The following is a 6,068-nucleotide window of genomic DNA, read 5'->3' on the forward strand; positions in this document are numbered from 1 at the left end:
ACAATTAATGTGTCATTTACAGACCATGTACTGCCACTTGTCACCTCTATTGCCACGTCATCGATCTTCAATTTTTGGAGATAACAATCATCTTCATTGAAATCATGGATTTGCTCAACTTGCTCATGTATTGGTTGTCCAACAATAAAATTATCATGAAACAAATCATCATTTTCTTCGTCATTTTCATCTTCTATAAACTACCTCTCCGGGATTCGTAAATCAACTGACCATTTATTATCAGCAGGATCAGTTATGTAAAACACTTGTTTTGCTTGGGTAGCCATGATGAAAGGATCATTCTTGTGACCTTTCTTACTTAAATCAACCAAAGTGAATCCAAGTTCATCAATTCTAACCCCAACATTGTTGTCCACCCAAGAACACTTGAGAAGGGGAATTTGAAATAAGGAATAATCAAGCTCCCATATTTTTTCAACAACCCCATAATATGTCATAGTACCAGTTACTGGATTATTGTCTTTTGCACTAGCGAAATGCATTGCTTCTGCAACAATACTTACTCCACTATTTTGAACCATTCGAGCATCATCTCTTGACATTGTGTGAAATCTTTTTCCTCCAACAATGTATGCATGGTGTTTTATTACATGAACACTTGCTCCAAATGATATGCGTTTTAACTATGTCGACACTCCATGGGTTTCTTCTCCCAATCTTGCTAGAATAGTATTTTCAACCATCGACTAAATAGTTTATGATGCTCATCTATAATCCATTTCTGTTTATTTTTAACCTTGTTTGGAATCATTGATTGTAATAACTCCATGTGCTCACTGCAAATACAAAATACAACATTAAAATTTCAATTATACATAAAAATGAGCATAATGTTTATTAAATTTATAACTTACATTATATATGGTTGAACCTCAGGATTATTTTCCAACACAACTAAATGAGCTTGATCTAATTCTGCACGAGATATGGTCACTACTGTTCCTTTCCCTCGTAATCCTCTATCAACTCCATCCGAGTTATTTCGTGGTTTGCTAATTCCAATTGTTTCGACTCCAACCATGTACTCTGAACAAAATTCCACAGCTTCTTCTGCTAAATAACACTCAACCATACAAGCTTCAAGGCGATGGTGATTACGTACATATCCTTTCAACACATTCATAGTCCTTTCAAATGGATACATCCATCTCACCCAAACTGGCCCACACAACTTAGCTTCTCTTACTAAATGGACCATCAAATGTATCATGATGTCAAAAAAATATGGTGAAAAATATTTTTCAAGTTTGCATAAAGTTTCAACTATTTCATCATACAATGCATTCAACTTCTTCATTTCTAATTCTTTTCCGCACAGTTGATTAAAGAAGATGCACACACTTGTCACACTATCTCGAACTCTTTTTTGGTAAAACTGACTGAATGGAAATTGGAAGTAATTGTTGCATTAATATATTACAATCATGTGATTTCATTCCAATTAACTTCAAATCTTGCATAGACACCAAGTTTCGAACATTCGATGAATAACCATCAGGCACTTTCATCTATGCCAATGATTTACATACGGCTTGCTTCTCTTCTTTAGACAATGTAAAACAAGCAGGAGGCAAATATGTGTGTTTACCTTTTTCTTCAGGTGCCAAGTGGTGTCTTATACCTATCTCAACAAGATCTAAACGACTAGACAAACCACCTTTGGTTTTACCTGGGATATGAAGTAATGTACCGATTATACTTTCACACACATTTTTTTCTATGTGCATGACATCCAAGCAATGTCTAACGAGTAAATCTTTCCAGTAAGGAAGTTGAAAGAAAATTGATTTTCTTTGAAAACATCCATTGACTTTTTTGTATTCTTTTTCCCATACCTAAAGTCAACTTTTTCTACTTCCTTAAGAATTTGGTCACCTGACAATGGCAAAGGAGCAAGGTCTCGTTCCACAGTACCGTCAAATACTTTTTCTTTATTTCTGTCAGGATGACTAAATGCAAATATCGTCTATGACCCATATAATACATTTTGCGTCCATTTGACAAGCAATGGGCCCTTGTGTTGGTGTAACAAATTGGACAAGCTTGGTAGCATTTTGTGCTTAACCCTGATAGGTTACCATATGCTGGAAAATCATTAACAATCCATAACAACACTGATTTTTAAATTAAATACTTTTTTTTTAAAACCATCATATGTCTCAACACCATTTTCATACAACTCTTTCAAATCATCAATTAATGGTGCCAAATAAACATCGATATCGTGTCCTGGTTGTTTTGGGCCTGAAATCATTAATGAAAGCATCATAAACTTCCTTTTCATGACCAACCAAGGAGGAAGATTGTACATAACCAGGAAGACAGGCCATGAACTATGCCTACTACTAAGAGATCTATGCGGGTTTACTCCATCAGCAGCTAAACCAAGACGAAGATGCTTGGTTCATTTTTGAATTCTGGATTGATAAAATCTACCTTCTTCCAGGGCTGTGAATCTACAGGATTCCGGAGTTTACCATCTTTCACTCGTCCAGTCTCGTGCCATATTAAGTTCTTAGAGTGTTCTACGCTTCGATATAATCGCTTCAGGCGCGAAATCAAAGGTAAGTACCACAACACTTTCTAAGGAATAAGTTTCCTAATCTCCTTACTTTTGTTAGGTTTTTACCGTGGTAAACCACATTCTCGCCAAGTGTCCATGTCTGCATACTCCTTACGATATAAAATACAATCATTCAGACATGCATGAATCTTCTCATACTTCAACCCTATCAAACTTAATGTTTTCTTTACTTCATATGTAGACTCCGGAAAACAATTTTCTAGTGACAAAATCTCCTTGAAAGCAGCTAAAAATTGACTAAAACACTTATCAGTGACTCCATTTTATGCTTTTATATTATAAAATTTAACCATTGTTGGCAATCTTAGTTTATTGCAACCACTGAACAATTGTCTATCTGCATCTCTAACCATACTATCAAATTTTATGGATTATGAAAAAACTCTTTATGTGCTTCACCAAGCAATTCTATAGGATGATCATCAAAATCATTACTCTCAAAATCATCTACACCTCGCCTACCTAATGGATATGGATCGTCATTTAATAATTCTCCATGCCAATACCATTTACTATAACTTATATCGAATCCCCGACAAAATACATGATCCTTTATCATGGTAATATTCCCCTTTACTCCATTACCACAATCGATACAAGGACAACAAATTTTTTGTGGATCACTACATTTCTTTATGCAAAACTCTAAAAATTTGTTGAATCCATCTTGAAATTGTGATGTTTCTCTCCTCTCAAGCATCCATTATTTATCCATACTAATAATAATATTAAATTCCTAATAAGTTAGAAAAAAACTTATATTAGGTTCTAGTCTTATAATTTTTTTAAAAAATCGACAGAGTTTCCTTTGTTTCTATAGCATACCATAATTTCATAATTACCTATAAAATCAATACAAACAAACACAATAATCAAGCATAGATGAATGCATTATTATTAGGTTCTAGTCTTATAAAATTTTTAAAAAATTCAGCAGAGTATCCTTTGTTTCTATAGCATACCGTAATTTCATAATTTCCTATAAAAACAACATAAACAAACACAATAATCAAGCATAAATGAATCCATCCTTATATCACCACAACACACAAATTTTCCAGAGCCTACTTCACTAATTTTCAAATATAACTTTCACTAAATCCAATATGCATTATTTAATTAACCTTATCTTTATACATAAATCTTGTAGTAATATAAATAAAAATAAAAAATAACTAACATTCAATATTACTCTTCAATTCACCCGAAATGAACAACAAAGTCACCACTCAATCGACGACCCTACTAAAACATTACTTACATAATTAGTAAACTACATAATTAATTATCAAACCAATAAATAAAAAAAACAAATCAAACTAGTTATAGAAACTAATGAACAACACTTTGATCATCTTCAAGCTATTTATCTTTTCAAATATTTAAAAAGCAAATTCATCTTGTCACAATTTCTAAAATTTACTAATATACACATATATATATATATTTATAATAAACATAATTTTTATCACATTATTTAAAATAACAAAATAAACAAATAATTAGAAAAGTTAACAAAATATTAAAAATAAATTTAATTATAAAATTTGGAATAATATAAAAAAATAAAAAAAAACATAGAAATTTTTTTAAAATAAATTTTTTTATTTTTCTACGTTTTTTTATTTTATTTTTTTTATATTATTCCAAATTTTATAAAAACAAATCATCAAAACAATGTTTTAGTAATCCATACATGTTTTGAAGCTCAAAAACACCTTGCAATAACAAAAATCCGGTCAAAATCTGGCAAAAAACACCAAGAAACCATGAGAAATAATACCCACGGTCAAATGTATTTTTTCCTCTAAAAAACAAAAAAAGAAGGATTTTAGGGCTATATTTCGGTTTATAATGAAGGAAAATGGTAAGAAATAATGAAAAAATAAAATAAAAAAAAGGTTTGATTTAAGAAAATGGTGTTACCGCATGGTTACGTTAATGGATGTTTTTTGGGGTTTTCAACAGAGGAGAGAGAGGGATTATGGCCGTTCGGGTCGAAGAAGGGGGTTTTAAAACCATTCTACTTTGGTTTTTATATAAAAATCACAGTAAAAAAGTTTTAAGGGGGTTGGGATATGCACTTTCTACTGCGGTTTTTATGTAAAAACCGAGTAGAAAGTATACTTTCCACTTCAATTTTTACATAAAAACCACAGTAGAAAGTGCACAGCCATTAATAAGGGGCGTGTTTGGCTTGACCGTTTTTTTACATCTTTATTCTTTCTAAACAGAAGTCACGGGCCTGTGAAACCAAACATGACCCTCTTTCAATTGAATTTTTAACTTCGTTTTTTTAAAAAAGCGAAGTAGTATCTAATTTTTTTTAAGCGCCAAATTAAAAAACAAAGTAAAGGAGTTTAAAAAGGCTTTTACTTCAGTTTTTTTGTATGCTGAGTATAAAAAACGAAATCAAAACCTATATTTCTAGTAGTGAGTGAGAGTTTTGAGATAACTTAATTAAGTTTTATATATTTATAATTATATCATGAACAAGATTATAATACCATTATCATTATAATTCGAATCTTAGCTACATCGACTAGTTATATAATATATATTTTTATTTATGATCACTTTATTAGTCTCTTATTAAAAACATATTTAATTTAAATATGTGAATTTGTTTTAATAAAATAAAATAAATATGACACATTGATATAATTTTTCCAATTCACAACACTTTAAAATTTATAATTTTTCAAACATTCATATTTTTTCTTCACAATAGAACTGCATTGCATCTGTTTTTCGTCCCAATACAATTACAATTGTTTTTTTTCCCTGTACAGTTGTACTGAACTGGCTCTAAATACAAGCAAGTTTGTTTTGCTCTCTTAAATGCAAGTGAGAAGAGTTAGAATTATTTGAAACTATAGTTTTTTATCAAAAAAAAGCAACATTCCTAAAACTTTCGCTGATTTCAAGATTTAACACATGACAGTAGTTTTATGACAACAATTTTTTTTTTTAAAAAGAGGAAGTGAATTAAATAGAATGACAGTGGTGGATGACTTTGGTAGCTTGATATTCATTACTCTTAATATATATGTGTGTTTTTTGATATCTTGTTGAAGGGCAGTTAAATAATTAAGAATTGTTAGGTCGTGTAATCTAATTTGTAGGCGATGTTGCTTCTGAATTATGATCACAATCTTAATTTGCCAACTGCCACTTTAAGCTACATACCTAGGTGTGTAGTTAATTAGCTAATAATATCACTATGCTGAATTGTCTATTTATCCCTCTCTCTCTTAAAAAAATAACATAAATATGTAACGATGGTAATAAAGGCCCATTATAACTATCTGCTAGACAGATTAAACTTTAAAGAAATTAATGGAAGAAAGACAAATAAACAATACGAGTACAGATATGGCATGTTTATTAGTTATAGTGTAACCTTTAACATACTTTTACTCTTCAAAGAAAGAGAAAGGCCCAAGAGTTATTCCCTACATTG

Source organism: Humulus lupulus, chromosome 1, assembly GCF_963169125.1.
Source record: "Humulus lupulus chromosome 1, drHumLupu1.1, whole genome shotgun sequence".
NCBI lineage: Eukaryota > Viridiplantae > Streptophyta > Magnoliopsida > Rosales > Cannabaceae > Humulus > Humulus lupulus.